Source organism: Azolla caroliniana, unplaced genomic scaffold (assembly GCF_043228905.1).
Source record: "Azolla caroliniana isolate FFs.n. ecotype wild unplaced genomic scaffold, voAzoCaro1.0.p SCAF_15, whole genome shotgun sequence".
Taxonomy (NCBI): domain Eukaryota; kingdom Viridiplantae; phylum Streptophyta; class Polypodiopsida; order Salviniales; family Salviniaceae; genus Azolla; species Azolla caroliniana.
This window is the reverse complement of record NW_028230450.1, coordinates 4,040,635-4,063,409: the sequence shown is the minus strand read 5'-3', so window position 1 is coordinate 4,063,409 and position 22,775 is coordinate 4,040,635. Positions and strand designations below refer to the sequence as shown.

Here is a 22,775-nt window from a genome sequence, read left to right as displayed (position 1 = left end):
AGGTTGTCTTCTGCAAGCCTCTTCATCCCCTTCTCACTCATGTGGCACAGTCTTTTGTGCCACAGCTCACCGGCAGTGTCGGCTGCCACATTCAGCTCTTCCGGACATAACCAGGCATTCATCAGGTACAGTGTGTTGACCTTCCGGGCCCGAGCCACTATCAAGCTCCCTTTGCTGAACTTCATGACACCGTTCCGGATGCTACCTGTGTAGCCTTCATCGTCTAGCCTCCCGGCCGAAATCAGGTTCAGTCGAACCTCCGGAACGTGTCGGACATCCTTCAGCAGCATTTTGCATCCGGTCGGGGTTGTCAACCACACGTCTCCTATGCCGGCAATCCGGCACGTACCTTCATTTCCCATCCGAACACAGCCATGCTCACCGGCTGTGTAGGATGAGAAGTATTTCTTCTCCGGGGTCAGGTGGAACGACGCTCCGGAATCGACCACCCAGGTCATCTCTACGCCGGCAAGGTTCAGCTCCCTCTCTTCGGTAATGAGCATGATTTCTTCTTCACTTGCCGCGAGTGCCGTCGTTCCTTTCCGGTCCTGCCCTCGCCGATCCGAACCTCTCCGGTCCGTGGCTCCCCGGTATGCACCGTTTCTCTCCGGTGACTTCTTCGAATCGGTGTCGTCGGCTCCGTTGTCCTTTCGGTAATGCCGACAATTCTTCCGGAAGTGCCCCGGCTTCCCACAGTGGAAGCACGTGGGCCTTCCTCTTGACTGCGACCGGGTCCCCGACTTCTCCCGTCTTTGCGGACTCCGGTTCCAGTGTCTTCCCCGTTCCGATTCGGTAAGCAGCGCCTTCGAGTCGGAGGCCGGTTCTTTGTCTCTCCGACGCGCTTCTTCGTTCGAAATACTTGTCTTTACCGTTTGTAGGGACAAGTTGTCTTCCGTGCAGGAGGTGCTGAGAGTCACCACCAAGTTCTCCCAGCTGTCCGGCAATGTACACATCAGGATGATGGCTTGCATTGCATCCTCCAACGGGAACTTGATCGCCGCAAGCTGGTTCACGAATCCCATGAACGTGCTTACGTGTTCCACCATACTCTCGCCGTCCCGGTACTTGAGATTCACAATCTTCCTCATCAGGGAGGTCCGGTTCAACGCATTCTTCCTCTCATAGAGGCCCGACAGCTTCTTCCACATTTCGTATGCGTTGGTGTCGTTCGCCACATGTTGTAGGACGCTTACGTCGACATATTGTCGGATCGTCGCTACGGCTTTCCGGTTCAGGAGCTTCCACTCCGACTCAAGTACCCCTTTCGGTATTTCCGACCTGTCAATCGGTTCGTACAGGTCCCGAACAATCAGAAGATCCTCCATCTTGATCTTCCAGTCGGCGTAATTTTGTGCATTCAGCACCATCATCATCGGCTGCCCGCTGCCGCCGCCTTCCATTTTCTGCAACAGTCGCTCTGATACCAGTTTGTAAGGAATCGACCACCCCGATTTACCTTCTCCCGCTCGACCACAACCGAGTAATTGCGAATCAAAGGAGCAGAAAATAGGAAACACAGAGAAGGACACGATGACACAGGGATTAACGTGGAAAACCCTAAATGGGAAAAACCACGGGAGTCCTCAAACTCCAACTATCACTATGAACAGGGATGTACACTGGTGAAGCTACAAGGCAACAACCTTGAGCTCACTGTCTTCGCCACAGGCGGCGGTAATACACAGAGGCAACGACCTCTTCGTCTCTCCCTCTCTCTCGGCTGCTCTCACTTCTCATGAAAAATGAGCAACAACATAAACTGTTTGCCCTAAGTCATATTTATACATATATGACTTTCGGGCTATTTACAAATATAGCCACAAGGGCTCTTAGCAAACATATTCACAAATATGTCCCCGCATCCGAATCTCTCTCCGGGTACATTCGTCATCCGGCTCCGTAACCGGGGTCTTCATCATCCGGATCCGTATCCGGGTACTCTTCATCCGGCTCCGTAACCGGGGTCTTCATCATCCGGATCCGTATCCGGGTACTCTTCATCCGGCTCCGTAACCGGGGTCTTCATCATCCGGATCCGTATCCGGGTACTCTTCATCCGGCTCCGTAACCGGGGTCTTCATCATCCGGATCCGTATCCGGGTACTCTTCATCCGGCTCCGTAACCGGGGTCTTCATCATCCGGACATCCCATCCGGAGGGACCGAAATCCCAACATTACCCAGATGATATCTTGATCTACACAAAAACTCAAGAGGATCATGATATACACATTCGACAAGCTTTGCAACGGTTGCATGAATATGGTCTCTATGCAAAATTGATGAAGTGCAGCTTTGACCAGCGTCAAGTGTAATTTTTGGGGTACATAGTCTGTTCACATGGCATCTCTATGGATTCAGCAAAGGTTCAAATAGTTTTGGATTGGCAAACACCACAGTCTGTGCGAGATGTACAATGTTTTTTAGGGTTCGCAAACTTTTATCGCAAGTTCATCAAAGATTATTCAAAGATCGTATTGCCCCTCACTCAACTGACACAGAAGAATCAACCATTTGTGTGGAGTATAAATGCAAACTCTGCATTTGAAGGATTAAAGCAAGCATTTACATCCGCACCAATTTTGATGCATGTTGATCCATTGAAGCGCTTTATACTGGAAGCTGATGCATCTGACTTCGCACTAGGAAGCGTATTATCCCAGATTAGCAATGATGGCCAACTGCACCCTGTGGCTTTTCATTCACAGAAATTCGAACCTGCAGAAATCAACTATGAGATTCATGACAAAGAGCTTCTTGCCATTGTGGATTCTTTTCAACAATGGCGTCATTTTTTGGAGGGTTCATCTCAACAAATCATTGTCTATAATGATCACAAAAATCTAACGTACTTCCAAAGTGCTCCAGTCTTGAGTCATCGACAAGCTTGTTGGGCGCAGTTTTTAACTTGTTTTGATTTCCTAATTCTATATCGCCCTGGGACGCAACAAGGAAAAGCAGATGCTTTATCTCGGCATTCATATATGGAACTTCAACCAGGAGAGGCCACATTTGAAAGTCAGAAGCAAATCCTCTTGGGTCCTGACCGTCTACGATTAATGGCTTTTCATGTTATAGACACACTCGAGGATTCAAGTCTTCTAGACTCCATTCGGGAGCATATTGAGACTGATGAATTCGCCCAAGATATTCTGAACCATATTATCCTAGATCGTGTTTCTTGTTCACAATCTCAAAATCCTCGTCAAGACTACAACCAGTTCAATTGGCATGATGGTTTACTTTTTTGACAAAATCTCTTATATGTGCCTGATGGTCCTTCTTGACTCCAAGTCTTGCAACAATGTCATGATACACCAATGGCTGGACATTTTGGCATCCACAAGACTTTGGCGTTAATTTCTCGAAGGTATTGGTGGCCACGACTTCGCCATTTTGTTACGGATTATGTTCGTAGTTGTGATACATGTTGCCGATCCAAAAAACCTCGACATCATCCATATGGCTTATTACAACCAATGCCTATTCCTGAGAGTCCATGGAAATCTATTTCATTGGACTTCATTACGGATCTACCACCTTCCAAGGGTTTTGATTCTATTCTCACGGTAGTAGATCGTTTTACCAAGATGGCACATTTTCTTCCCTGCACAAAGGCCATTACGAGCCAAGAGACAGCCAAGTTACTCATGCGAGAGGTGTTTCAGCATCATGGTCTTCCTGATGATATTATCAGTGATTGGGTTCCCCCGTTCATCTCAAATTTTTGGCGGCACATGTTCAAAATCTTACATACTTCTTGCAAACTCTCTTCCGGCTACCATCCAGAAACTAACGGACAGAGTGAGCGCACCAACCAAATAGTAGAACAATATCTTTGTTGTTTTGTCAACTATCAACAAGATGATTGGGTTGATCTATTACATTTGGCGGAATTTGCTTACAACAACTCAAAACATTCTTCTACTGGATATTCCCCATTTTTTGCAAACATTGGGTACCATCCTCGTTGAATTATGCTTGAACATCCCGAACTCCCGACAAACCCGGCTACTGAAGATCGGCTCACCCGACTCCAAGAAGTTCAAGATATCCTTTTGCACCATTTATGTGATGCTCAAAACACTCAGAAGAAGGTTGCCGACCGTCATCGACGTGATTCATCGACTATGTTTCAAGTGGGGGATCGAGTATGGCTTTTACAAGGTCGCATTAAAACAACACGACCTTGTTGCAAATTGGATTATCAACGTTTTGGCCCATATGTGATATCTGGTAAGATCAATGATGTGGCATTTCGCCTTGATCTTCCCCCTCATATGCATCTTCACCCGGTTTTCCATGTTTCACTTTTGGGGCCATACACAACCAGCTCTATTCCAGGCCATCTTACATCTCCCCCACCTCCAATCAAAGTTTCGAATAGCTCTGAATATGAAGTTGCTGCCATTCTCGACTCCAAGATCGTTCGCAACAAACTGTATTATTTGGTTGACTGGTTAGGTTATACACCTAATGATCGAACATGGGAACCTCTTGAGAATCTTGCTAATGCCGCCGAAATGGTTGCTGCATTTCACAACAAATATCCTCATAAGCCAAGTACGAAATCTTGTCTTCCGACTCGTGGAACTCGTTGTCGAAAAGGGGGGATAATGTCATGACGACATACATTTTGGCCTTACAAGGATTCGAGCCCAAGACGTCTTGGTTTATATGTTAGACCTTGTCATGACGACATACATTTTGGCCTTACAAGGATTCGAGCCCAAGACATCTTGGTCTATACGTTAGACCTTTAACTATATGATGTATAGTTATAATAAATGTATTATTAGTTATTACAAGACATTTAGAGTATTCTAGAACATTCTAGAGTATTCAAGAACAATCTAGATTATTCTAGAACATTCTAGGATATTCCATGATTATATTAAATATCATAAATATCTAAAATATTCTAGAACATTCTAGAATACTCCATAAGGACCTATAGATAGGTGTCTATTCATTCATCACAACTCATTCAGTTCAACACCAGTTTCTAGTGTTCTTTCTCTCTCTCTCTTATAATATAAACTCTCTTTCCATTTCTAGTGTTCTTTCTCTCTCTCTCTCTCTCTCTCTCCTTCTACCTTCTACTGTCATCTTATTTTTCTCTCTCCTATTCTCAAGTCATGACACAAATCACATCGTTGCGAAAAACGGTGTTAATATTCTTGATAGAAAAAAATGATGAGTCTATTTAAGATAATTGCAAGTGCGTCATCACAGTGAGAGAAGGCGCCTCACAATCAATGGAAGATATCAATTGTCTTGGGGTAGAGTCTAGGAAGGAGCGCGTAGAGCTGGGTTAGGTTTATGAAAGAGGAAAAGGAGCTAAGCTTTTTAGTCATGGGCTCGAGCCCTATGATTAGCAACCATTTGTTATTTTTCTATCAATCAACAAAGGTTACATGAATGTACTTGACCAAAACATCAAGCTCATATCGTCGTACGAAAGCCACCTAATATTCTTTTCAGAGCAAAATGATCAGCTACCTTTAAATGAATAGAAGTGCTTCGTCGGAACTACGAAGCGACGACATAGCTTTGACGGAAGATCGGAATAGCCTCTAAGTAAATAATCAGAAATCCCTATACCAATGAAAATAGTTCGAGTTCTAATGAGTCGCACACTAAATTCAACGGTGATGTGCAGGGCACCTACTCTTATTGTGAAGGTAAAACGTTTGGTCAACTCCTTGTAAATACACCTTAGTGAAAAGCACATGGAGCTAGCCTAGCTTAGATGGTAGAGTGCAACCCTCTTATCCTTGTGGTCATGGGTTCGACCCCATAGTCAGTGATCATTACTCTCGAAGTGAAATGTTATTGTTTCTATTAGTCAACCATATTTGCATGAAAGTCTTTGATTGCAAGGCTCAGATCATATGGTGCTCCGCGAGGGTGTTAATATTCTTGTTAGAAAGAAATGATGAGTCAACTCTAGATGATGCCAAGTGCGTCATCACTGTGAGACAAGGTGACTTAGCATCGACGGAAGATCACAATTATTCTGGGGTTAAGTTATGTAAAGAGGTCGCTGAGCCGTGTTAGGTTTACGATAGAGGAAAACGCGCTAAGGCTTTTGGTCATGGGCTTGAGCCCTATGCTCAACAGCTATTTGTTATTTTATAGCAGTCAACGAGAGATACATAAATAAACTTGACCAAAACATCGACCTCATATGGTCGTACGAAACCCTCTTAATATTCTTTTCAGAGCAAAATTATCAGTTACCTTTATATGAAAAGAAATAGTTCGTCGGAGCTACGGAGCGGTGACATACCTTCTATCGAAGACCGGAATAGCCTCTAACTCAAAATTCCACACATACCAATCCGCATGAAATTACTTGAAGTTGTAATGGGTCGCACACTAAATTCAATGGTGGTGTGTAGGGCACTTACTCCAAACTATCAAAGTAAAACGTTTGGTCCACTCCCAGTATATACGCCTTAGTGAAAAGCATATGGAGTCGGCCTAGATCAAATGGTAGAGCACAAGTCTCTTAACCTTGTGGTCATGGGTTCGAGCCCCATTGTCGGCGATCATTGCTCTTGAAGTAGAAGGTTATTGTTTCTATTAGTCAACAATATCTGCAGGAAATTCCTTCATTGCAAGCATAACATCATATGGTTGTCCACGAGTGTGTTAATTTTCATGTTAGAAAAGAATGTTGAGTCAATTCTAGATGACTCCAAGTGTGTCATCATAGTGAGAGAAGCTGACTTAGCATCGACGGAAGATCGCAATTATTCTGGGGTTGAGTTATGTAAAGAGCTCTTCGAGCCGGGTTAGGTTTACGCTAGAGGAAAACGCGCTAAGCCTTATGGTCATGTGGTCGAGCCCTATAGTCAACATCCATTTGTTATTAAGTACCGGACAACGAAAGATACATCAATGTACTTGACCAAAAACTCCAACTCATATGGTCATACGAAAGCCGCTTAATATTCTTTTGAGAGCAAAATTCTCAGTTACATTTAGATGAATAGAAGTGCTTCGTCGGAGCTACGACGCGGCGATGTACCCTCGATGGAAGATCAGAATATCCTCTAACTAAATATTCAAAAATCTCTATACCCGTGAAAATACTTCATGTTGTAATGAGTCGCACAATAAATTCAATGGTGGTGTGCAGGGCACTTACTCCTATTGTGAAAGTAAAACGTTTTGCCCATCCCCAATAAATTCACCTTAGTCAACATCACATAGATCCGGCCTAGCTCATATGGTAGACCGCTTGGTAGTACGAAAGCCGCTTAATATTCTTTTCAGAGAAAAATTATCAGTTACCATTAGATGAATAGAAGTCTTTCGTCGGAGCTACGAAGCGGCGACATACCTTCGATGGAAGACTGGATTAACCTCTAACTCAAATTTCCACAAATCCCTATACCCGTCAAAATACTTCTGGTCATGGGTTCGAGCGCCATGGTCGGCGATCATTGGTCTCGAAGTAAAATGTTATTGTTTCTATTAGTGAACAATATCTGCAAGAAACTCCGTCACGGCAAGCTTTACATCATATGGTTGTCCACAAGGGTGTTAATATTCTTGCTAGAACAAAATGATGAGTCAATTCTAGATGACACCAAGTGCATCATCATATTGAGAGAAGGCACCTTAGCATCGACGGAAGATCGCAATTGTTCTGGAGTTCAATTAAATAAAGAGTGCGTCTAGCCAAGTTAGATTTACATTACAGGAAAACGCGCTAAGCCTTGTGGTCATGGGCTCGAACCCTATCGTCAGCAACCATTTGTTATTTTTGTATCAATCAAAGAATTTAGATACATGAATGTACTTGACCAAATTATCAAGCTCATATGATTGTACGAAAGCCTCTTAATATTCTTTTCAGAGCAAAATTAGCAGCTACCTTGAAATAAATAGAAGTGCTTTGTCGGAGCTACGAAGCGGCGACGTAGCTTTGAGGGAAAATTGGAATAGCCTCTAACTAAATATTCAGAAATCCTTATACTAATGAAAATAGTTAGAGTTGTAATGAGTCGCACACTAAATTCAACAGTGTTGTGTAGGGCATCTACTCCTATTGTGAAGGTAAAACGTTTGGTCCACTTCCTGTAAATACACCTCAGTGAAAAGCACATAGACCTGACCTAACTCAGATGGTAGAGCGCAACCCTCTTAACCTTGTGGTCATGGGTTCGAGCCCCATGGTTGGCAATCATTGCTCTTGAAGAAAAATGTTATTGTTTTTATTAGTGAACCATATTTGCATGGAAGTCTTTGATTGCAAGCCTTAGATCATATAATCCTTCGTGAGGGTGTTAATATTCTTCTTAGAACAAAATGATGAGTCAACTATAGATGACTCCAAGTGCGTCATCACTATGAAACAAGCCCACTTAGCATCGACAGAAGATCACAATTATTCTGGGGTTGAGTTATGTAAAGAGCTCGTCGAGCTATGTTAGGTTTACACTATAGGAAAACGGGCTAAGCCTTGTGGTCATGTGCTCGAGCCCTATGGTCAACATCCATTTGTTATTAAGTACCAGACAACGAAAGATACATGAATGTACTTGACCAAAACATAGACCTCATATGGTCGTACAAAAGCCGCTTAATATTCTTTTCAAAGAAAAATTATCAGTTACCTTTACATGAATAGAAGTCTTTCGTCGCAGAGAAGCGGCGACATACCTTTGATGGAAAATTGGATTAGCCTCTAACTCAAATTTCCACAAATCCCTATACCCGTGAAAATACTTGAAGTTGTCATGGGTCGCACACTAAACTCAATGGTGGTGTGTAGGGCGCAGTAAATACATGTTAGTAAAAAGCACAAGGACTCGGCCTAGCTAAGATGGTAGAGCGCAAGGCCCTTAACCTTGTGGTCATGGGTTCGAGCGCCATGGTCGGCGATCATTGGTCTCGAACTAAAATGTTATTGTTTCTATTAGTGAACAATATCTGCAAGAAACTCCAATACAGCAAGCTTTAGATCATATGGTTGTCCGCAAGAGTTTTAATATTCTTGTTAAAACAAAATAATTAGTCAATTCTAGAGGACTCCAAGTGCATCATCACTGTGAGAGAAGGCACCTTAGCATCGACGGAAAATAGCAAATGTTCTAGGGTTGAATAAAGTCAACAACGCGCTAAACCTTGTGGTCATGGGCTCGAGCCCTATCGTCCGCAACCCTTTGTTATTTTTGTATCTATTAAAGAAAGATACATGAATGTACTTGACCAAATCATCGAGCTCATATGGTTGTACGAAAGCCGCTTAATATTCTTTTCATAGCAAAATTAGCAGCTACGTTTACATAAATAGAAGTTCTTCGTCAGAGCTACGAAGCGGTGACATACCTTTGAGGGACGATTGGATTAGCCTCTAAGTCCAATTTCCACAAATCCCTATACCCGTGAAAATACTTCGAGTTGTCATGGGTCGTACACTAAACTCAATGGTGGTGTATAGGTCACCTAGTCCTTTTGTGAAGGATAGGTTGGGTGTAGTTCGTCGCGGTGTCGAACCACCGAGTGTATCTGGCAGCTTTCGCATGTGGACACGATGTTGTGCACGCTCATGTACATGCCTGGCCACCAATACTTTCCTTTTAACTTCTCGAATGTAGCCCATGTACCCCGGTGTCCAGACCAAGGGCTCTTGTGGAACTTCGACATCAGCTTCTGTTGGTCATTCGCCCGCGCTATCACCCGAAGCGGTGCGTCGTTTCGCCTTTTTGGGACCCTCCAGATTTTTCCGTTCCGCAGGAAGTATCTGTATGCTTTCTTTCGGAGTTGTCCGGCCTCCTCCTTGGTCATCGCGGCGTTCGTCGTCATTGTCTCCAAAAATCTCTCGATTAGAAGCCACTCCCCGTCGTAGCCGTCTTCGTCGAACTCATTCACGGGTGGAGCGCTTCGCTTTTTTATCCCCACCCTTGCCGATTTGAAGAAGTCTGCGCCGACTTCTTCTCTCTCTGATACCATGTTGTCCTCATCCTCAAATCTTGCTCTAGAAAGCATATCGTCCATGGCGTTGTCTTTACCCTAGATGTGTCATATCTTCGGGTTCAGGGACTTGATGTACCCAATCCACTTGAGCATGGCTAGGTCGGGAGTTGCGCATCCGGAGACCATACCGAGAATCGGCAAGCAGTTTGTTTCGATAATTACTTGTGTCCCAATTAGGTAATCTTTGTCGACCTTAACCGTTGAAACGATACCCCACAACTCACGCTTGACTTGGGCGTACGCTCGCTGTCGCTCACTCAATACCTTCGCACCGAACCGGATAGGGAAGCGCATGCTGTCTTCGTCCTCTTGATTTACAACCCACCCGATCCCGGTCGGGCTGGTGTCCACAGTGATGTAAACCGGAGTTCTCGTTGCGTATTCCGCTTTGCGTAAAGCCGGTGCCGCGGCAAGCATTCGTTTTAGTTTCTGGACCGCCCCCGTATGTTCCTTTGTCCATTTGAATTTTCTGTTCTTCTTCAGTAGGCCGTAGAGTGGTCCGGCAACGTGCGCGTAATGAGGGATCCATATGTGGTAGAAGGCACATGCTCCCAGGAACCGTCGGACCTCCGTGATGGATCCACACTCCTCCTTCATTGGCGAGATGGCCTCTATCTTGGTCGGTGATGGCCTCCGGCCGTACGGCCCATAGAGGTGGCCAACCACTAATATCTCCGGTTGTCCGAAAGCCGACTTTTCGCCCGAGAAGGTAAGCCGTGCGCACTCGAGCCTCTGTAGTATCTTCTCGCAGTCGAAGATGTGGTCCGCGACAAACCTCCGGCACCCGTCCGCGCCGATGGACTCATCCTTGACGTCTTCCGGACACCCTTTCATAGGGATGTCGTCTAGGAAAGGCATGGCGATGTCTGGGATGCAGTCCCTCAGAACTCTGTTCATTGCATTCACCATGTGTGCCACCGAGTTGGTTCCGCCTTGTGGTAGGGTACACATTCGAACTAGGCCAAGAGGGGTCCGCATCATCGTGATTTCCCTGCTCTCCACGACGAGCTGGATTTGGTCGTACCCTGAGTAAAGGTCTCTGACCGAGTATATGGACCTTTCGGCGAAGGCTTCAGCGAACTCGTCGATCAATGGCCCTACTCCCGTATTGCGGATGGTCACTTTGTTGACCGGTTGTAAGTCCTGGATGAACCGCAACATGCCGTTCTTCTTTGGTACCGTAAACCACCGGTTAGAATAGGGGGCACTCGACGGTTCGAGGATGCCCAGCTCCACTTTCTACTTAAGAAGCTCCCGGTACTGGGATCGGCTTGAGACTCCATGGTATGTGTGGTACTGTAAAGATCACCATTAGCTCGACGATGGTCAGGTCGACGCACCCGATCTCTCCTGGTGAGAATGTGAAGGCCTTCCCGTGCCTCTCGAGCATTCCTCAGAACCGGTCCTCTTCTGCCGGCAGTAGGAAGCCACCCCCACCGATCTTCAGTTCTCGTAGCGTTTTGTCGGTGAAACGGTGTCCTATGCCGGCCGGATTTTGTAGGCTCGGGTCGGTAGCGACCCTCTTTATTCGTTCCCAACTGCCCTCCGGTAAGGGGGCAGCGAAGGGCTTCACCTTCCAGTCCACAGTCTTGTATTTTGTGTCTACTTGGGCGATCGAATGCACCCTGGTTCCTCTTGACGGGAACTCCTAGCTCCTTATGTCCAACACTCAGCCACAACCGAGCTTGTTTTCATACATAGAAAACGAGAAATGAAGCGCGACACAAAGGAGAGGAAGAATACACAGGAGGTTAACGTGGAAAGCCCCAAACTAGGGGAAAAACCACGGCAGCCCACAGGCTGCAAACTGTCACTATGTATGAATGTACAACAGTGAGTTCACTAAGGCAACGACCTCGTGCTCACAGATCTTCGCCACACGTGGCGGTTACAACAAAGGCAACGACCTCTTTCTCTCTCTCTCTCTCTCTCTCTCTGTACACGATTACGTGCACTCTCTTCTTCTTGCATCAACAAAGAAAAACAGACAACAACAACAATTACTAAAAGATTGCCCTAAGTCATATTTATACTAATATGACTTTTCGGCTATTTACAAATGTAGCCTCGATGGGCTCTCAGAAACATATTTACGAATATGTCTCTTCATTTGGTTCTCACCGGGTCTGTACCATCCGGCTCTCCGTAGCCGGGTACTCCTCATCCGGTTCATACCGGGCCTGCACCATCCGGCTCTCCGTAGCCGGGTACTCCTTATCCGGTTCATACCGGGCCTGCACCATCCGGCTCTTCGTAGCCAGGTACTCCTCATCCGGTTCATACCGGGCCTGCACCATCCGGAGGGACCTATTTGCCAACAAACTCCCCCTTCACTCCGGCATGGGGTGTCTTACCAACCCGATCTTCTTCTGGCGTGCGTTCAGCTTGTCAGGTGTCAACACATTGGTCAGCATATTTGACCCGTTCTCGGTCGTGTAGATCTTCGTCAATGCGAACTCCTGGTCATCTACTCTTTCCCGGATCCAGTGATACCTCCGCTGGATATGCTTCGTCCGGGAATGGTAGGCCGCATTCTTAGCAAGGTGGATGGCACTTTGACTGTCGCAATAGAGTCGGTATTCCTCTTGCCGTTTACCGAGCTCTCCGATGAAGTCCTTCATCCATAAAACTTCCTTGCCGGCTTCCACAGCAGCCATGTACTCCGCCTCCGTGGTTGACAATGCAACCGTCTTCTGCAGCCTCGACTGCCACGAAACAGCCCCCCCTGCATATGTCATTACATACTCGGATGTAGACCGGTTGGTATCCACATCAGCCGACATGTCCGAATCGGTGAAACCGTCCAGTTGAGGTTTTCCGGAGCCGAATCGGAGACACATATTTGAAGTGCCCTTCAAATACCAGAGTATCCATTTGACCGCGTTCCTGTGCTCCTTGCCAGGATTGCTCATAAACCGGCTCACCACTCCGACTGCGTATCCTATGTCCGGTCGGGTACAAACCATTGCGTACATCAAGCTCCCGACGGCAGAGGCATATGGAATCTTCATCATATCCGCCTTCTCTGCTTTCGTCTTCGGGCTTTGCTTACCGGACAACTTGCAGTTTGCCGGAAGTGTCGATCCGACCGGTTTTGCTTCTGACATGTTGAACCGGTGAAGCACCTTTGTCACATACTTCTCCTGTGACAGCCATAATTGCTTCACTGACCGGTCCCGAGTGATGTGCATCCCCAACATTTGTCTTGCCGGACCCAAGTCTTTCATTGAGAAGGTCCGGTTGAGAGCCTTCTTCAGCATCCGTATTTTGACTTGGTCTCGTCCGACGATCAACATGTCATCCACGTACAGGAGGAGTATCAAGAAGTCCCCTCCTTCGAACTTCTTCACAAACACGCAGTGATCGGCCTGCGTCTTGTGGTACCCTTGATCGGTCATGAAGGAGTCGAACTTCCAGTACCATTGCCGGGGAGCCTGCTTCAGTCCGTACAGGCTCTTCTTCAACCGGCATACCAGGTGCTCCTTCCCTTTCTCCACAAATCCTTCCGGTTGCTGCATGTAGATCTCCTCTTCGAGATCACCGTGGAGGAATGCCGTCTTCACGTCCAGCTGCTCTACCTCGAGGTCCATGCTTGCTGCTATACTCAGCACCGTCCGGATGGAGGTCATCTTTACTACCGGGGCAAATATCTTGTCGAAGTCCACGCCCTTCTTCTACTGGAACCCCTTCACCACGATCCTGGCTTTGTATCTCGGGGGGTTGCCGGCATCTCCCGGTTTCAACTTGTACACCCACTTGTTTCGGAGTGCCCGTTTTCCTTTCGGCAGCTCCACCAATTCGTACGTATGGTTCTCATGCAGGGAATCCATCTCATCCTGCATGGCACTTAACCATTTTTGGTTGTGGGTGTCTTCCTTCGCTTCTTCGAAGCTTTCCGGCTACCCCTCATCGGTCAGCAGAACATGCTCTGCATCCGGAAATCTCTGGGGCGCCCTTCTCTCTCTAAGAGGATATCTACGTCTTCGGGCTTCGGTAACCGGCTCCTCCATTTGCTCTTCATCCGAATCTGATTCGGGGTCTTGGCCGGTTCCGGTCTCAGCTTCCTCTACTTCTTCTTCTGCCGGTTCGGTATCCTCACCGTAACTGGCTGGTTCCTCGAGTGCTAACCCGTCTCTTGCCGGTTGGGTCTGCTCATCGTAGAGTCTATCCTTACCGGTCGACTCAGAGTTCATTATCTTCTTCTACGACTCCCAATCGACGAGCGTCTTGTCCTCCATGAAGATAATATCTCGACTCTGGAATACCTTCTTCTCGACCGGGTCCCACACTCGGTAGCCGAACTCATCGTCACCGTAACCGAGGAATATGCATGGCCGGGTCTTTGGATCTAACTTACCTCTCCGTTCCTTGGCTACATGCACGTAAGCGAGACACCCGAACACCTTCAAATGCCGGTAGGATACTTCCTTACCGGTCCACACTCTCTGTGGCGTGTCTCCGTCCAAGGGTACTGAGGGTGATCTATTTATCACGTATGTCGCCATCGACAGTGCCTCAGCCCAAAACTTCTTGGGTAGTTTTGCATGCGTTAGCATACTCCGGACCCTCTCCATTATGGTCCGGTTCATCCTCTCGGCCAGTCCGTTTAGTTCCGGCGTCTTCGGCACGGTAAATTCGAGCCAAATTCCCTTCGAGCGGCAATACTCCTCGAACTGCCCCCGGTACTCTCCTCCGTTATCTGCTCGAACCGCCTTCATCTTCCGGCCAGTTTCTCTTTCCACTCTCGCGTGGAGCTCTTTCAAGACGGATAACACCTGATCCTTCGTCTTCAGCGGTGTGGCCCACAGCTTACCGGTCAGACAATCAGTGCACTTCTCTAAGTGCACGTTCTTCACTGGAATGAGGTTGTCGTCTGCAAGCCTCTTCATCCCCTTCTCACTCATGTGACACAGCCTCTTGTGCCACAGCTCACCGACAGTGTCAGATGCCACGTTCACTTCTTCCGGACATAACCGGGCATTCATCAGGTACAGTGTGTTTACCTTCCGGGCCCGAGCCACAATCAGGCTCCCTTTGCTGAACTTCATGACACCGTTCTGGATGCTACCCGTGTAGCCTTCATCATCTAGCCGACCGGCTAATATCAGGTTCAGACGAACCTCTGGAACGTCTCGGACATCCTTCAGCAGCAACTTGCATCCGGTTGGTGTTGTGAGCCACACGTCTCCTATGTTGACAATTCGGCATGTTCCTTCATTCCCCATCCGGACACAGCCGTGATCACCGGCTGAGTAGGATGAGAAGCATTTCCGGTCCAGGGTAAGGTGGAACGACGCTCCGGAGTCTACCACCCAGGTCATCTCGTCGCCGGCAAGGTTTATCTCACTCTCCTCGGTGATGAGCATCAACTCTTCTTCACTTGCCGCAATTGCCGTCGTTCCCTTCCGGTCCGGCCCCCTCCGGTCTTTACCGTTCCGGTCTTTACCGTTCCGGTCCAGGGTTTGCTTCGAATCGGTACCGTCTTTTTCCTTGTCTTTACGGAAATGCCGACAGTTCTTTTGGAAGTGTCCCGGCTTGCCGCAATAGAAGCAAGTGGGCCTCTCCCTTGACTTTGACCGTGTCCCTGACTTCTCCCGGTTCTGAGGACTACGGTTTCTATGTCTTCCGCGTTCCGATTCGGTAAGGAGCGCTTTGGAGTCGGAGCTCGTATCTTTGTCTTTCCGACGCGCCTCCTCATCTAGCAAGCTCGACTTTACTCTTGCTAGGGATAACCGTTTTCCTTCCGGTCCGGCGTTGCCCAAAGTGACAACCAACGTCTCCCAGCTATCCGGGAGGGAACCGAGCAGGAGTAGCGCTAGTACCTCATCGGCAAGAGGTACTTCCAATGACGTTGCCTGGTGTATCAGCCCCTGGAAGGCATTCATATGCTCCGCCATGCTGGAGCCATCTTGGTACCGGAGTCTTACTAGCTTCCGGAATACCGAAACCTGATTAACAGCATTTTTGTTTTGAAACATTATGCCGATTTTCTCCCAGAGCTCATGAGCCTTGCTCTCTTCATTGAAGTTGTTGTACAGGCTCATGTCGATGAAGCACCGTATGTACGCCGTTGTCTTCATGTGCATCACCTCCCATATCGCGGCGTCGATTATGTCCGATCTCTTGTCCCCGAATTGAACCAGCAGCCAGAGGTCTTTAACAACGAGCATGTCCCTCATCTTCGACTTCCATACTGAATAGTTGGAGCCGGTGAGCTTGAACATGCCGCCAAATGATTCGTCCATTTTCTGTGTCGATTTTGCTCTGATACCACTTGACGGGAACTCCTAGCTCCTTATTTCCAACACTCGGCCACAACCGAGCTTCTTTTCATACACAGAAAACAAGAAATGAAGCGTGACACAAAGGAGAGGAAGAATACACAAGAGGTTAATGTGGAAAGCCCCAAACTAGGGGAAAAACCACGGCAGCCCACAGGCTGCAAACTGTCACTATGTATGAATGTACAACAGTGAGTTCACTAAGGCAACGACCTCGTGCTCACAGATCTTCGCAAACGCGGCGGTTACAACAGAGGCAACGACCTCTTTCTCTCTCTCTCTCTCTGTACACTATTACGTGCACTCTCTTCTTCTTGCACCAACAAAGAAAAAAGACAACAACAACAGTTACTAAAAGATTGCCCTAGGTCATATTTATACTAATATGACTTTTCGGCTATTTACAAATGTAGCCTCGATGGGCTCTCAGAAACATATTTACGAATATGTCTCTTCATCTGGTTCTCACCGGGTCTGTACCATCCGGCTCTCCGTAGCCGGGTACTCCTCATCCGGTTCATACCGGGCCTGCACCATCCGGCTCTCCGTAGCCGGGTACTCCTCATCCGGTTCATACCGGGCATGCACCATCCGGAGGGACCTGTTTCCCAACACCTCTTTCGAAGTCCGCAATGACTTCATACATGTCGATCAAGTTGACCGGTATGACTCGGTCTTCGTTTAGACCTCCTCTGACTGCCTTCCCGATTTTCCCCAAGGTGTCATCGAACGAGACCGCCTCCACGGCTTCCCCAATTCCTTCGTGGTGGCTTAAGGCTCTGCATGCCTTCAAGCGTATCTCGGCCTGTTTTCTTTCTCTGTTGCTGATGCTGGCTATGGTACACCCCCCGTTATTGGAGAACATAAATTTCCTAACTATTTTACAAGTGTGGGGAGTTTCCCGGTTGTCCGGACTATTGTGGCCCCATGCCTCGATAGCCCTATCTAAAAATCCGGTTTATCATCATTCCCGAGGGTGTCCCGGTTTTGTTCGTGGTTCTTCCAAACGGTCAAAAATTGGACGGAGTGACGGCCGTCCTAACTTTTTACCCTCGCATAGGCTGAACCATTGTCCAACACTTTCGTCTCCATTCTAGCCGCTGTGATGTATGGTTCTCCGAGGATGACCGGGTGGGAGGACGTTTCTTGCACAAAAAAGTGTTGGTTTATGTCGACGTCTCCAATGCTCACCCTGACATTCGGACATGCCCCGTGCAGCTCTTCTGTGGCTCTTGTTGCCGCGCGTATCTTCCACCCGTGTTTGGTGTTGATCGGCCAATTTCCATTTTTGTAGAAGTCCATGGACATTAGGTTAATTTCCGACCCGTGGTCGATTAATTCCACCACCGGTTCCTTGACATTCCCGATTCGAACCGGGGTCTCCGTAGTAGCTCTTGCCTAGTGCAGCTTGGCGTAGTGGCTTTTTGCAAGCTCGTCTTCCATGACAATCTCGTCGAGAAGTGCCGCCCTCACCTCGACCGGCTTCTTGGGCTCTAATTCCGTCGTGAGACGCTTCCTCTTCACGAGGTCCACGATGTTGTCGTGGAACTCCCTTCTCGCTATATCGAGCACTTCCCTAAGCATGAGTTCTATGCGACTGTTGAGAACTAGCTCCTTTAGAACCTTTTGTACGTTCGTTGTTTTCTCGATTTCCGAGCTTACGCGGAAGGTCGGAATCCTACCCTTCTCCTTCTCCTGGGACCCGGTCGGAGCGGCATCGTTCTTTTTGGGCGTGCTTCGGGTGTCATACCTCCCCGAAGGACCCACTCCCACGGTTTTCCCTGCTCGTCTTTCGTCGATCAGGTCCTCGTAGTTCCTACACGTGGCTTCCACAAAGTCGGTGCTTTCTTCAATGGGGTCGCGTGTCTTCGCGTGTCGCTCGCATGTATCCGACCGTTCGAAAGGTAGACTACATTACTCCTGAGTGCTTCTCTGAAGTCAACACATTCTCTTCGGGTATGTCCGGTGGCGTCGCACCATACGCACCTCTAATTGGCCGGAGGTCACCGGTCGCGCGGCTGACCCTCGTCGCTTCGGCAGGCTTGGGCGATCTGGAGGTCGCGTACCATCCTTGTTAGCTCTTCTAGCCCTGCGCCACCTACAGGTTTCGCGACTATTCGTCGTGGTTGGGCCTAGCTCGAGCCACCTCCTCGTTTCTTCCATTCGGGTCGACGTCGGTTCGGCCTTGATTTCGATAGGCGGTCCGACCGACGAGGATCCCTTTTCTCTCCAGTCTCGGCGTTTGTCAATCCTGTTGCATACTTCTTTGACAGTCGTCCAGTCAGATGTGAGACCCCGGTTGGTTTCCAGAAGAAGACCCACGCTATCCCGGATGCACGAATCGAAAGATGTCACGAAAAATAGGACTTTGCTTGTTTCGAGCATGGTTCGGTCCAATCTAGAGAGTCGCGTGAACCGTGACTCGAACTCCTGGAGGAGCACCGAAGCGTTCGGACCCTTGTCGGGGCTATTGACCCAGTCCATAAAATTCTTTCTTGATAGCCGGAGTGAGTCATCATAGTTGTACCTCTCGAGAACTTCCTCTGCGAATTCCGCCCAATCGCGATAGCCTGCTTGAATCTCGACCATCTCTGTATGGATGTGTGGTGTTATGACCCGGGGAAACCCCGCTAGCCGTCTATTTTCAGGTAAGTTTCTCATCTGCATTGCAGATTTGTAGCCCTCTATGTAACTCGTGGCGTCCTTTCCGCCGAACTGGCCTATCTTGCTGACTGTTGCTTCTATGGTTCAGTTGAGGGCACTAACCAGGCGGTCTACCGCCACCGCCATTGCTTCTGCCAGTTCACTTCCTCTCATCTCCCGATTCCTTTGCCGCCCTTCTTCACGTCGGGTTCACCAAAGATGTCGAGGAAATTCTCGCGGATGCCTGGAAATCGGTCAGGACCACTAGGGTCTCGAACCGAGGAACCGAGGAAATGAGAAGGGAGCCGTTTGAGAATTGCGTAGGTCTTAGGACACGGGCAAGACACTGAGAACAACGTTTGTTAAGCAAGGAGGGTTTCTATTAAACAACCCAAGTGCATAGTGTGGTGGGTGATTACAGCCACATCAGAGACGGAGATGGAGCGTGGAGCTTGGTAAACAACACCGGTGCACAATGCGATGGGTGATTACAGCCAGATCAGAGATGGATATGGAGTGCGGACCTTGGTAATAGCCAAACACGAAGGTGCGTTGGCACGCTAAAGGTCGATCCCCTATGGTCAACATCCAAGTACCAGACAACGAAAGATACATGAATGAACTTGACCAAAACCTAGAGCTCATATGGTCGTACGAAAGCTGCTTAATATTCATTTCGGGGAGAAATTATCAGTTACCTTTAGATGAATAGAAGTCCTTCGTCGGAGCTACGAAGCGGAGACATACCTTTGATGGAAGATTGGATTAGCCTCTAACTCAAATTTCCACAAATCCCTATACTCGTGAAAATACTTCGAGTTGTCATTGGTCGCACACTAAACTCAATAGTGGTGAGTAGCGCACTTACTCTAAATTATCAAAGTAAAATGTTTGATCCACTACCTGTAAATACGCCTTAGTGAAAATCACGAGGAGCTGACCTAGCTCAGATGGTAGAGCGCAAGGCTCTTAACCTTGTGGTCATGGGTTCAAGGCCCATGGTCAGCGATCATTGGTCCCGAACTAAAATGTTATTGTTTCCATTATTTAACAATATCTGTAGGAAACTCCGTCATGGCAAGCTTTAGATCATATGCTTGTCCGCAAGGGTGTTGATATTGTTGTTAGAAAAAAATGATGAGTCAATTCTAGATGACACGAAGTGCATCATCACAATGAGAGAAGGCACCTTAGCATCGATGGAAGATCGCAATGGTTTCGGGGTTTAATTAAGTAAATCGCGCGTCTAACCGAGTTAGATTTACGGTAGAGGAAAATGCGCTAAGCCTTGTGGACATGATCTCGAGGCCTATCGTTACCAAGCTTTAGTGTTTCTATTATTGAACAATATCTGCAGGAAACTCCGTCATGGCAAGATTTACATCATATGCTTGTCCGCAAGGGTGTTAATATTCTTGATAGAACAAAATGATGAGTCAATTCTAGATGACTCCAAGTGCCTCATCACAGTGAGAGAAGGCACCTTAGCCTCTAACTAAATATTCAGAATTCCCTATACTAATGAAAATAGTTCGAGTTGTAATGAATCACACACTAAATTGAAAGGTGTTGTGCAGGGCACTTACTCCGATTGTGAAGGTATAACGTTTGATCCACTCCCTGTAAATATGCCTTAGTGAAAAGCACATGGAGCCGGCCTAGCTCAGATGGTAGAGCGCAAGGCTCTTAACCTTGTGGTCATGGGTTCGAGCCCCATGGTCGGCGAGCATTGGTCTCGAAGTAAAATTTTATTGTTTCTATTAGTGCACAATATCTGCAAGAAACTCCGTCATGGCGAGCTTTAGTTCATATGGTTGTCCCCAAGGGTGTTAATATCCTTGTTAGAACTAAATGATGAGTCAATTCTAGATGACTCCAAGTGTATCAACACAATCAAAGAAGGCACCTTAGCATCGACGAAAGATCGCAATTGAGAAGGCACCTTAGCATTGACAGAAAATCGCAATTGTTCTGGGGTTGAATTAAGTAAAGAACGCGTCTAGCCGAGTTAGATTTACGATACAGGAAAACACGCTAAGCCTTCTGGTCATGGGCTCGAGCCCTATTGTCAACAGCCATTTGTTATTTGTGTATCAATCAAAGAAAGATACATGAATGTACTTGACCAAATCGTCGAGCTCATATGGTTGTACGAAAGCCGCTTAATATTCTTTTCAGAGCAAAATTAGCACCTACCTTTAAATAAAGCACATGGAACCGACCTAGCTGAAATGGTAGAGCACAAGGCTCTTAACCTTGTGGTCATGGGTTCGAGCCCCATGGTCGGAAATCATTGCTCTCTAAGTAAAATATTATAGTTTCTATTAGTGAATAATATCTGCAGGATATTCCTTCACGGCAAACTTTACATCATATGGTTGTCTACGAGTGTGTTAATATTCTTATTAGAACAGACTGAGGAGTCAATTCTAGATGACTCCAAGTGCGTCATCACAATGAGAGAAGGCGACTTAGCATCGACGGAAGATCGCAATTATTCTAGGGTTGAGTTATGTAAAGAGCTCGTCGAGCTGGGTTAGGTTTACGGTAGAGGAAAAAGCGCTAAGCCTTCTGGTCATGTGTGCGAGCCCTATGGTCAGCATCCATTTTTTATTAAGTACCAGACAACGAAAGATATATGAATGTACTTCACCAAAACCTAGAGCTCATATGGTCGTACGAAAGCCGCTTAATATTCTTTTCGTGGAAAAATTATGAGTTACCTTTAGATGAATAGAAGTCCTTCGTCAGAGCTACGAATCGGAGACATACCTTTGATGGAAGATTGGATTAGCCTCTAACTCAAATTTCCACAAATCCCTATACTCGTGAAAATACTTCGAGTTGTCATTGGTCGCACACTATACTCGATGGTGGTGTGTAGGGCACTTACTCTAAATTATTAAAGTAAAATGTTTGGTCCACGCCCAGTAAATACACGCTAGTGAAAAGCACAAGGAGTCGGCCTAGCTCAGATGGTAGAGCACAAAGCTCTTAACCTTGTTGTCATGGGTTTGAGCCCCATGGTTGGTGATCATTGCTCTCTACGTAAAATGTTATTGTTTCTATTAGTGAACAATATCTGCAGGAAACTCCGTCGCGGTAAGCTTTAGATCATATGGTTGTCCGCAAGTGTATTAATATTCTTGTTAGAACAAAATGATGAGTCAATTCTTGATGACTCCAAGTGCATCATCACACTGAGCGAAGGCACCTTAGCATCGACGGAAGATAGCAATTGTTCTAGTGTCGACTTAAGTAAAGAGCGTGTCTAGCCGAGGTAGATTTATGGTACAGGAAAACGCGCGTCAAGCCCTATCGTTAGCAACCATTTGTTAGTTTTGTATGAATCAAAGAAAGATACATGAATGTACTTGACTAAAACATCAATATCATATGGTCGTACGAAAGTTGCTTAATATTCTTTTTAGAACAAAATTAGCAACTACCTTTAAATAAATAGAAGTGCTTCGTCGGAGCTACGAAGCGGTGACGTAGCTTTGAGGGAAGATCAGAATTGCCTCTAACTAAATATTCAAAAATCCCTATACCAATGAAAATAGTTCGAGTTGCAATGAGTTGCACACTAAATTCAACAGTGTTATGCAGGGCACTTACTCCTATTGTGAAGGTAAAACGTTTGGTCCACTCCCTGTAAATACGCCTTAGTGAAAAGCACATGGAGCCACCCTAGCTTAGATGGTAAAGCGCAAGGCTCTTAACCTTGTGGTCATGGGTTCGAGGCCCATGGTCAGAAATCATTGGTCTCGAAGTAAAATGTTATTGTTTCTATTAGTGAACAATATCTGTAGGAAACTCCTACACGACAAGCCTCGGATCATACGTTTGTCCGCAAGGG

At 47.0% G+C, this 22,775-nt stretch overlaps 2 non-coding genes across 2 annotated transcripts; both read left to right on the top strand.

Moving 5' to 3' along the window:
- Positions 1 to 19,851: 19,851 nt before the first annotated feature.
- Positions 19,852 to 19,924, top strand: TRNAK-CUU (transfer RNA lysine (anticodon CUU)). The gene has a single exon. It is a non-coding gene; the product is annotated as a tRNA-Lys (tRNA).
- A 644-nt stretch (positions 19,925 to 20,568) lies between these two features.
- TRNAK-CUU (transfer RNA lysine (anticodon CUU)) lies at positions 20,569 to 20,641 on the top strand. The gene has a single exon. It is a non-coding gene; the product is annotated as a tRNA-Lys (tRNA).
- Positions 20,642 to 22,775: the final 2,134 nt, after the last annotated feature.